Here is a 12,339-nt window from a genome sequence, read left to right as displayed (position 1 = left end):
GGGCCAGCCCTGACTGAAACTGGAATTAATGCAGTGTAGTGTTCTGAAAGGCTGGGGTGTTGCCCGCAATCCACATCCTGTATTATGGGTGTATGGGTTTAGGTGAATGGCCTGAATGCCTGTGAGCCTGATTGGGTGCTGCCTGCATGAATGCACTTGCTTGTGATTGGCTGGCTGAGCCTGGCTCAGCCTGGGTGAATGGGAAGTGTTTTGTATAACAGAGGACCTCGCACACACTTCCTGGCCACAAGCTGAAACAAGAAACCTGAAGCAAGAAGCTGAAGTCATCTTAACCTTTTATCCTGCGTCCAGCTGGGGGAAGACGTCTGTGGCTGCAACTCTTCACTGTAATCCAAAGGCTGATTTGCTGGCTCGAAGACTGAATCAGAGAGGATCTTGACAGGCAACCTCTTCCCGTAGCTGCAAGGGAACATTGTGCAACAGTCTTGACCCAAAGTGTCCTGGAAGCCAGTCCTGTGTACCTGCCATCTGGAGAAGGAATCTTCGTGGGTCCAGAAGAGGAGTGCCTGGACATCTTGAAGCCAAGAAGTCCATCTCTGTCACCCAGGGTCTGGAGGCGTGTTCGTGACCACTGGAAGCCAAACTGCTGAGTATCACCAAGAAGAGGGGATACCCTGGCATAGTGCTGCCTGACACCCGGTGTGGAGAAAGCTCCAAATAAGTAAAGAATAAATGAAAGAGCACTGCTTCCACAACATCTGTTCACTTTTGCATGCTGGAAAAGATCCAGGGTTGCTGTTTGCAGAGGAGTGTTCACCAGGGGGATTTCGGCCCACCAATCCACAAAGAAAGCATCTCGAAGGTCCAGACTTGGGGAGGGTCTGCAGTCCATTCAAGTAGTCTTGTCCAGGTTACCAGAAGCCATCCGGACGTCCGTAATGTGGATACAGCACGAAATAACCGAAAGGCAGTGATCTGCAAAATCTTGAAACCCAACATCTACGAAAGTCATTGACGACCACCAAAGAATGTATCTTCTTCATCCAAGCCTTGTCGAGGTCCACAGCAAGTTTCATCTTCGTGGGACATCCAGAGCCGGCGTAACAACCCAACATCAGAGACCACTGTGACAGACCTTCATTGCTGCCTTTCTAACACTACTTGATTCCTTTCTCCTGCTTGACCCCAATGTCCCAGTAGCTCCTTATTCCAAAGGGGGTCCATCCTCGAGGGGCATTGTTGAGTGAAACCCAGAAACTCAATCACTTCTCATGCCAAGGCACCCTTGGTACTGTGACGAGGAAGAGAATATTCCATCCTCAGGATTCATCTAGGGGTCCCAGATTCAGCTTGGATCCTGTTCTCCTGTGGCTTCCCAGGTACTTTGGGGGTAGTGGGCTCTGTAGAAAGAGAAACAGACTATTACTGAATATATTTCTACTGGGCTGTAATATACAACATAAAGTATATCTTAGCCTTTCCTTACAGGTTGCCCAGCTGGGGGGGATCCTCACATAGTATTGCACTTTTACTCTAAAGAAAGTGTTCTTTCTATGTTCTACTTATTACTTGCCTCTTTACAGTAATGTTTTATGAACCTTGCCTAATACTTTTAATGCTTTTTCATAACTGTCTTCAGTTGCTGCATTTCAATTGAATTTAAAGTTAACAGTGGTGCCACATAGAACTGTATATATTAATTTGGATTACCTTTTTAGATTTCTAGTACAAAGCGAGTCTTATTTATTTGTGTATATCTACCTGACTTTTTGTCCTGTAATAAAATCACTGTGTTATCACCTAACACAGTGTATAGACATTCCATTGTGCGTAGCCTGGGGACTCAGTGTACCTAAGAACCAGCCTGCATCACCTCCTTTGAGTCTCAGCCTTGATTGCTCCATAGCTACCATTTGAAAACCTTGGCTGTGGTGATCTGTGTCCCTACCCAAACTATATAGTGGGCAGGAGTTCAGATACTCCCCTCCAGGCTTTTCATTGGTGCCTTTGCAGGCCACAGTGTTCTCAGTTCCAATGTGTGGTGTATGTGTGGCTGGCCATATTGTGTCTGTATGCATTGTAATTCACAAATGCATTTTCTGCCAGGCACCCGTCCCTCTGTATATTATTGTCTGTCTTTGTGCAGGTTTTTAATAAAAAAAAAAACTTTATTGTGCATTTAGTTATTTAACAAACCTTGAGCACATTTAAAAGACATAAACACAATTAATTCACATTAAACATAACAGTAATTAAACTGTGTTGAATTAATCGAAAGGAAGGAACACAAAACGAAGAAAGAAACCATTAATACATCACAAATCCATTTTCACATTCAGATCAATCAAAAGTCATTGAATACTATTCAAACCTTCCTATCACTTATAAAAAAAACTCTATATATACTTCAATAAGATATACACATAGAGATTGACTGAGGGGATATCGAAAAAGTGCAGTGCTTCCTTCCGAATGGAGTACGCGGCAGCTGTGATGACAATTGAGTCTGCTCTGAAGAGCGTGTTCCCAAACTGATCAGATTCAAAACAGTGAGGATGTTTAGTTTAGTTTAGTTTATTTATTTGTACCGCGCACCGAACCCTGGGGTAGCTGGGCGCCGGAGACTTAAAAACAGTTACAGCATGGCAAAAATATACAGTACAGATTGTGAAAAAAACAACAACGGCTTAGTAGACCGGGTTACAGGTGGTCAACAAAGGCAAGCAGAGAGAAAGTGCATTAAACGGCATTTTTGTTGGAAAGCCATGTTTTTGTTTTGGCTCTAAAAGTCCAAAATGAGGGTTCTGCTCTAAGGTATGGTGGCAAAGCATTCCATAGTTTGGCAGCTAGGACCGGGAAGCTGGCGCCGCCTGCTTTTTTTAGGGAGAATTTGGGAACAGAGAGGCAGTGTGCGTATGGAGTTCTAGTTGGTCTAGTTGAGGTGTGATTGTGGAACTTGTCTGCCAGGTATTTGGGTGCGTCGTTAGAGCGGCATTTATGGACGATGACGAGGGATCTGAGGGAGATTCTGTCTCGTACTGGGAGCCAGTGAGCATCTTGTCTGAAGCTGGAGATGTGGGCGTTTCGTGGGATACTGAGGGCTGCTCTGATGGCATTATTTTGAAGTACCTGTAGTTTGTTCAGGTTGTGTTCTGATGAGCCAAGAAAGAGGGTGTTGCAGTAGTCAATTTTTGAGAGCACTAACGCTCTGGCTAGTGTAATGCAGCTAGAAGGTGATAGGAAAGGTTTGCAGGCGTTGATGAGCTTATTGGTGTAAGCGGTTGAAGAGGCAGTTGCGTTCACCTGTCTTTTGAGCGAGAGAGTAGAGTCTAGATAAACCCCAAGGGTTTTAATTTCTTTGGCTACTGTGATTAGGTTACCGTCTATGTTGAAGGACGCGTAACGGGGGTCTAGTTTGTTTAGCCGGGGTTGGGAGCCGACAATGAGGAGCTCAGTTTTCTCATCGTTGAGGCATAGGCCGTGCTCTGCCATCCAGGCTTGGATCTCTAAATAAAGGTTGTTGATTTTGGTGGAGTCCTCGTCGTAGCACCCTGATAGGGTGATGAGAACCTGGGTATCGTCAGCATAGTTTGTGTAAGTGACACCTAGATTATCTAGGCGGTCAAACAATAGCTTTGTGAAGATATTGTATAGGGTCGGCGAGACGCACGAGCCTTGAGGAACGCCGCAGGTGATGGGGACAGGGAGTGCTGATGCCCCTGGGGAGAAGACTCGGGTGGTTCGGTTGGTTAGGAAGGACTGGATCCAGGCAGTCGCCTGGTTAGAGAAGGCCGCTGAGGTCATCAGATGTTCTGTGAGGATCTGATGGTCGACGAGGTCGAAGGCAGCTGATAGATCTAGCAGTAGGAGAATGGCTAGATTACCCTTGTCCTTTGCCTCGTCCATCTGGATTTTTAGGTCCAGTAGGGCTGACTCTGTTCCATGCCTTGGCCTGAAGCCGGATTGTCTGAGACCCAGGAGGTTGTTGTCTTCCAGGTGCTTCTGTATTTGCAGGTAGGCCACTCTGTCTAGGATCTTTAGGATGACACACATTTCCCATATCCTTTAAGATAAACAGACTTGAGCCTGGGGCACGTTGTTAATATATGTCGAGTTGTCTCAATTTCCAAGCTGCACAATCGATAGAGTCTTAAATCATGGGAATATTCTTCCATGCTCCTACATACTCAAGTGTGGGCAGCAGGTTAAGATGGAGATGCAGGATAAATAATTTTTAAACTGGAAAACTAGGCTTCGTCAAGTTAGTACAAGGTTGATTTAATAGAACGCTCTGTGAGGAGAATGCCTTCTATCTCTTCTTGTCAGCTAATATTCCCAGATTCTTATTCTGTCTCAAAGTCTCGACTGTTGCTTCAGAATTTGTTCAATATTAGGTATGTCAAAAGCAGAAGTCAATGATAGTCCCATCTTAGTCAAAAGGGAGTTGGCCGTCAGCTTCTGGTCCAAAATAAATGAATGTACTCTATGGGATTGAGCACTTTTGCCCAATAATCTGAGGCGCTCATTTGAAGTGCTAAGAGGAGATAACAATTTGAAATAAAGGCTGGTACAATGGACCAGATGGGTCATTGTGAGTGAGTATAGACCAAAATCAATTCTCAATGCCTCAACAGGAACAGAGCTCAGCAGATTCGTCACAGAGCGAAGGATCTTGGCTTCAAACTTTCCAAACCACTTTAACATGTCCTGAAGGCAGGGCCTGCAACCCATAGGTCATTGCAGGAATAATACTGCTGCAATAGATTGTCAATAACCCTTCGATTTTATTACCCCCCCTTACTAGCAATTTAACACTTTATAACCAGCCATTTTTTTTAAATGTTGGCAGCTATGGCGTCCTTATAAAACTGGTTTGTGGGATTGAGCCTGATGGGAAAGCCTAAATAAATATAGCTATCGACCATTTCCAGTTTAGCATTGTACAGTTTCCAAGTAAATGTGGGCCTTTTTGGAACATTGCACTGTAGGCACATTATTTTGATTTTAGTGATGTTAACCTTCATGTGATTTCTCTATGCAAATTCTGCAACTGTCCTTTAGGAGTCTGATCAAAAAGCACATTGTCGTCCATGTAGCCAAGCCATGACACTGCCATTTATTGATCCTAGGGGGGAAATTTGTTACACCATCTATCATACTTGCCATATCGGACAAGTATAAATTAAAAAGTAGGGATGCAAGGACACACCCCTGTTTAAGTCTGACATTGACTTTGAAGACTGTTATTTCACCTTCCTGGTTCAGGCGTACAGCAAGAGTCGTTTGCGTATATAAAGATTTAGTGTAACAGATGTGAACCAAGCCCCCGAGAAACCAGTTTAACCCATAGTAGCGAGCATGATACTAAATCAAAATCTCACTTTAATCAATAAAACAGCAGTAAAGATTACAACCAGAACCTCGCCCAGCTGCTGCCATCAAGTACTATATTGTTCCAAGGTTGTTTAAAGTGCAATGTTCTTTCCTGAAGCCTGTCTGAAAAGATTTTAACAGACCCCTTACCTGTGCCCATTTGTTCAATTTGCCCAACAATATAGTCGAAAATATTTTTTAGATTAGCCAATAATCTGTAGTTGGTTGGGTCACTTCTGTTGCCCTTTTTATGTGCCGGAATAAGTATGGATTGTCTCCAAATAGCAGGAATTATCCCACTTAGCAGGAATTATCCCACTTTTCTCTATTTGTCTATATAGCGATAGTGATATTTTTGCCCAGAATTCTGGGTTTGCTTTCATGATGATATTGGCTATACCATCTGGGCCAGGCACGCAAGAAGGTTTCAACTTTTCTATAATGGAAACAATATCCTCAGCCTTGTAATCTTCACCAAATACGTTGTCCGAAGAGATATATCTGTCAGTCTCAGTTTTATATTGATTATTTAAATAGTATAGATGAGTAATGAACTTAGCCCATTGGTCTTCAGATAAGGCATTTAGCAGAATGGGAGCAATTCCTGCCAAATATTCCCTAAAATGTGACCGCAATATATGATCACTATGAGTTTTAGTATTCTGAAAAGTAATCGCCAATTTGAATTTTTTAGGGAATGTTTGTGTTGGACTACTCACAAACTATTTAACTTCTCTCCACTTTCTATTAAAGAGGTAGAGGACATAATCCTAAAACTAAAACCATCAAGATGTCAGGGTGATATCTGCCCCGCGCCTATCATCGAAGAGGCAGCTAAGGAACTTGCTCCATTTATTACTTCCCTAATCAATGCATCATTTGAAACAAACATTGTCCCCAATAACCTAAAAGATGAATGGGTCCTTCCTCTACTAAAAAAGTGGACTCTTGACGCTAACATCCCCACTAATTATAGACAAATCACTACAGTACCATTTCTACTGAAAATTCTGGACAGAGTAGCCTACCTGCAGATTCAAGAACATTTAGAAATCAATAACCTCCTTGGTCTAAGACAATCAGGCTTTAGACCCAAACATGGTATGGAAACAGCTTTGAATGACCTTGAGACACAAATTGAAGACCTTAAGGGCAAAGGTAAACTGGCCCTCTTCCTATTGTTAGACTTATCGGCTGCATTTGACTTAGTTAATCACAAAATCCTTTGTAATCATCTATCCTCAGCAGCACATTTTTCTGATAAAACCAATACATGGATCAAGTCTTTTCTAGATAACAGATCGATGAGGGTCTTTGCACCATCAGCCTCTGCCGAACCAGCACCAGTCACTTGTGGCAAGGATCCCTCGTGTCTCCTACTTTATATTATGTGTTCACAAAAACGTTGGTTGATGACCTTTACTATCTTGGTGTCACCTATACTAATTATGCAGATGACACCCAGATACTCATCCCCATCACCGGAGACTACGAAACCGACGCCAAATCACTCAATGACGTCTACCTCATACAAACATGGATGGCTAATCACAGACTCTGTCTAAACAATGATAAGACAGAGTTACATCTCCTAGGATCCCAAACTAAACTCAACAGATTAGACGGACAGTTAAAATCCTTTGACACAGACATTCCCCTTCAGATTTACTCCTCTTTTGAATGCCTTGTCTGCAGACTCTCACTCTCTCCTAGCCACTCTCTTACTGTTGCTACTCTCTACTGGCCCCCCGGGCAAATCACCTCTTTTCTCTCTGAGTGGGCCGACCTCTCCTCCTCCCTCCTGGCCTCAACCACTCAACTCCTCCTCCTTGGTGACCTCAACATTCACCTCGATTCTCACTGTCCCTCATCGCTGCTCTTTCGCAACCTCTGTGATACCCTCTCCCTCTCTATCCTCCCCTCTGGCCCGACGCACTCTGCAGGACACACACTTGATGTCTTGATCTCCCCTGACTTCCCCCTCTCTATTCCTCTGACCACTCCTCTCTCCTGGAGTGACCACTGCCTCCTCTCCTCCCATCTCTCACTCTCTTCTCCCCAAGCCAACCACACCCCAACACTTCCACTTACCTTCTCGGACATCTGACCTATGAAGCCTGTGTCAGCTGAGGCTTTCGCTGCCACCTTCTCTCTCCCTCCTCCTCCCCTGGCCGACTCACACCCCGACACAACCCTGTCCCTTCTCTACTTTTTCATCTCTGATACTCTTGATGCTCTTGCCCCTGTCATGAGGATCCGCTTGAAGTCCAAAGCCAAGTGCAATTCCTGGTATGATTCCGACCTAGCTACACTTAAACGTAAGTGTAGGGTGGCTGAGAGGAAATGGAGGTCTTCTTGCTCATCCTCTGACAAACTGGCCTGTCGCCTGCTCCAAAGGCAATACCGACTCTCTGTCTGCACTAAGAAGAGAGCCCACATTCAAGCCCGTGTCTCTGCGGCATCCAACAACTCGGCCAAACTCTTTAAAATCTGCAAGGAGCTTGCCAACCCTGCAGCAGTCTCCTCCCCTCCTCTTGCCTCCCAGGCTCTCTGCAATGCCCTTGCCTCGCACTTTATCTCTAAAACCCAGGACATCCTGTCCACCCTCGCCTCCCCTGCCCCTCCTATTCCCTCTCAGTCTGTGCTTGGAGACCCCCCGTTAAGCACCCCCCCACCATCTTTCTCTTCCTTTCCTATTTTCTCCCCTGACGAGGTCACTAGACAAGTCCGATCTATGAAAGCCTCATCAAAACAGGTTCATCCCTGTTCCTCCAAAACCATCAAAGACCACATTGACACCCTTGCTCCTGCCCTTGCTGATTTTTGCAACCACTCGTTTGCCTCAGGATCCTTCCCCTCCCCTCTGAAGCACTCCCTTGTGCATCCTCTTCTCAAGAAACCCACAGCTGATGCTTCCTGTCCGGCAAACTATTGCCCAATTTCCATTACCCCCTTTCTGGGCAAACTCCTGGAAAAGCTGGCCATCTCTCAGCTTAACCTTCATTCAGATTCTGTTGTTTGTCTCCATGACCACCAGTCTGGCTTCAGAGCGGCCAGAAGCACGGAAACTTTTCTCCTCAATATCCGTGAAGATCTGCTCTCCAACCTTGATTCTAACATTCCCTCTGTCCTCATCCTTCTTGATCTCTCGTCTGCCTTCGACACGGTCAACCACACCATTCTGCTCAACCATCTCCGTGATAGTCTGGCTATCACTGATCAGGCTCTGGCCTGGCTGACCTCTTTCCTCTCTGATCGACCCTCCCAAGTACAACTGGGGTCTTTCCTATCATCTATCTTCCTCTCCACCTGTGGGGTTCCCCAGGGGTCTAACCTCTCACCCTGGCTTTTCAACCAATACCTGGCAACTCTCGCTCACTGCATTGCCATTTTCTGCTAAAATTTCCAGTGCTACGCTGATGACACTCAACTAATTTTCTGGCTGCCCTCGGCCACCTCCTCTCCCTCTCTCATCTCTGACTGCCTAACTGCCATTTAAAATTGGTGTGCCGCCAATGATCTTTGTCTGAATGCCAGCAAGACGGAGATCCTCCTCATCGGCACACCATCTCCATCCTTTTCCCTCACTCTCTGGCTGGCCTCCCTTGGCCCTCCTCCTACCCCTACCTGCGAGGCTAAGAACCTTGGCGTCATCTTTGACTCCACACTTTCCTTCTCGGCCCTTTTCTCTGATGTCTCTAAAAAGTCAAACCTCCGACTGCACCTCCTCAGAGGTATTCTGCCTTTCCTCTCCTTCCCCGAGAAGCTCATGGTATCCCAAGCTCTGGTTCTCTCTAGCTTGGACTATTGTAACAGCCTCTTTCTAAATCTACCTGCCTCTACTCTCTGCCCTCTACACCTTATCCAGAACAGGACTGCGAGACTTGTCCTTGGCCTCAAGCCCTGGGATCGTATCACTCCAGCTTTGAAATCTCTCCATTAGCTCCCAGTGGATGCAAGGATTAAATTCAAAACCCTCTGCATTGTCCACAAGGCTTTCTGGTGCCTGGGTCCAAAATACCTTCAGCTATCCCTCCGCAAATACCTCCCCTCTCGAGCTCTCGCTCCTTTGCCTCTAACTCCCTCAGGGTCAGTCGTTTTTCAAAGAAACGAGCTGGGGGTAGATCTCTATCTTCGGCTTGGGCCTCCCTCTGGAACAGCCTCCCTGCCACTCTAAAAGTTGAGGAGAACCATCTCCGGTTCTGGAAGCACCTCAAAACCTTCCTCTTTGCTTCTGCCTTCATCCCCTTCTCCGCTGCTGATCTGCTCTCTTGGCACTGTGCACCTGGCCACCCTCTGTCCCCTGGGCCCAGGTACCTGCTCACCCTACCACCTTCCTGCACCGCCTCCTGGCCACCCCTTGCACTGGGGACTGTATCTGTACCCATACAGCCCCCCCCCATTTTTCTTCTTTTTCTGCACTTATTCAGACTTACCCAGTCTGCTGCCTCAAACACAGCACTTGCCACTTGCTGGCTGCACTACCACAGTTTGGCTCAATTTTCTATTTATTTATCTGCGCTCCTCGGCTTCTGCACTTTCCACTCTCCTCCTTCCATGCACTTTTTCCCTTTTCCCTTTCCCATGCACTTGCGCGTTCTCAATGTCACTGGGCCTAGTAAGATCGTTTTTATGTTGTGCTGTGTTCTCCCTTGTTCCCCTCCCTTGCCTAGTCGCGCTCTGAAACACTTGTGTACGAGCGCGATACAAATAAAATATCATATCATATCATAGACAGCAACATCATTAAGGCCTCTAAGGATGTGAAAACAATAGGCATCTACATTGACTCCGCACTAACGCTAACAAGACAAACCAATGCGACAGCCTGCTCTATAGCTTACACTTGCAAGCTAATTAATGCCTGTAGACTGTTCCTATCCACAACTAACTGCATATCCATAGCCAGAGCATTAGTCTTGTCAAAACTAGACTATTGCTATGCGCTTTACCTGGGAACCAGCCATAGGAACATAAAAAAGATGCAAGTATCACAAAATAATGCTAGCAGATCTGCGACGAACAGCCCTAGATACCAGCACATATATGAAGCTAGACACAAATTGCACTGGCTATCCGTCAATCAGATTACTTATAAAACCTTGTCACTCACACATAAGTGTCTCGCAAATCTAATGCCTAGATATCTGACTATCAACTTCACGCGCATCTCCTCAGATCGTCCCTCTAGATCTGCACCGTCTCACTGCCTTAAGATCCCCAGGTTTAAGCTGCAGAAGGCAGGAGGCAGCAGCTTTCCCGTTTTAGCAGCTAAATTGTGGAACACTTTACCTATCACCTTAAGAACAGAACCCTCCTACCACATATTCAGGAAAAATGTAAAAAGGTGGCTCTTCTCCCAGGATAACTAAAAATGTTTTCGCTTCTTGTCGTAACTGCCTGTATTACTTCATTGCACTTTCACTGAACCTGTTGTATGTCTTTAACCTGTATGTACCTGCGAAACATATATCTATGTTAAGAAATGCGCCCAGTTGCCTCAGGGCTTGGTCCGCTATACAAATAAATAAAATACAAATACAACTACTAACCAGTTTTCATACTGGAAAGTGGAGGGATCTCACTTTCTTTTGCAGGATCAAAGGATCAAAAGTAAAAAAACATTCCTTATCGGTTATGCCAATTACATTAGACTTCTGAGTGTTGAAGCTTCTGACGAGATTAGCCATCATGCACTCAATGTCCCAATTATGCAGGATCAACCATTGTTCAAGAGATTCTTGATTGACCAAAATTAATGTGTCAAGCTTTTCGATCATGTTCCCTGTCCAAACTATACGATTGCCAGGTGAATTGATTTCCATAGCCGGAGAATAATAGGATCGAAGATAATCATGACCTGAGGTAGATGTCCAAGTGAGTATTGCATGATCACTTAGATTGTTATGAGTGATGTTCAAAAGATTGCAACAACAAAACAGTTTTAAATTCACAATCAATATAAGATTTTGATCCACTGTTGGTCCTAAGTAAAGAGGCAGTTAGGATTTTCAGGATTTTCCCTGAGCAAATAATCTAAATCCTGCCCCTCAAGAAACCTTTTCCAACCACGATCTTGGGCACCAGAGGGATACAAATTACACGTTTCATAAGTTTCCTTCATCGAAACATAAAAAGTGTCTACGTGCAACTCATAACCATTAAAATCCCCAGCAATAAAGACCCTTCAATAGAATACCTATTGCACCATGTTAAGAAGTTTTTACCAATCAGGCGCTGAATATTCTTTGTGGCCATACCATTGGTCGGGTCATACACACTGATAATCAGTGTTCTTTCATTAGTCTGTGTTTCAAACAAAGAAACTGATAATACATACGGTAAACTAACTTTGACTTCAAAGAGCTCAAGGGTAAATCTACAGCAAGCTCCGATGGCCAGGCCTCCACTAGGGTGTACTCTGTTGGAACGTTTTGCAGGATTGCATAAACTATTAAAACCATCAATATCAAAAATATCTGTAAGCTGTGTTTCCTGTAATAAAAATATGTCAGAGGACTTCAGTGAGAGGAGACCCTCTGGTTGGCCATGGAAAGATCTATGACCTCTTGTATTCCATGATAACCAGCTCAACAAAGAGTAATGCTTTCTTTGTCAAATTGGCTTGGTCACCACTACTTCACCAAACCATTGCCCAGCCAGTGTATTCCCCTCAGTTTTATTGTTATGGGATGTGTGAAGGCTAATAAACATGCTGTCTCTGAGTGATGGCTTCCCAATGAAGGGTTGGATGGCGTCAGTGCTGTTTTTGGGCCTTTTGTTCCCTTTCCTATTAAAATCTGAGAGCGTTTCCAAGAAATTATTTATCTAAAAATCTAAAACCCAGTAATTCCAACTCCAGAGCACACGTTTTAAGTAGGGCAACCATCGATGGAGATACAAACTCCATAACTCCCCAATTAGTCGAGCTATAGTACTTTGGTAACTTGATATAATTAAAGTCAGTCGAGCTAGTCGTACTTAGCTGAGGGATCTGTGCGAGGA

Source organism: Ambystoma mexicanum, chromosome 8 (assembly GCF_040938575.1).
Source record: "Ambystoma mexicanum isolate Mex_15411 chromosome 8, UKY_AmexF1_1, whole genome shotgun sequence".
NCBI classification, from domain to species: Eukaryota; Metazoa; Chordata; class Amphibia; order Caudata; family Ambystomatidae; genus Ambystoma; species Ambystoma mexicanum.
This window is presented reverse-complemented; position numbering follows the sequence as displayed.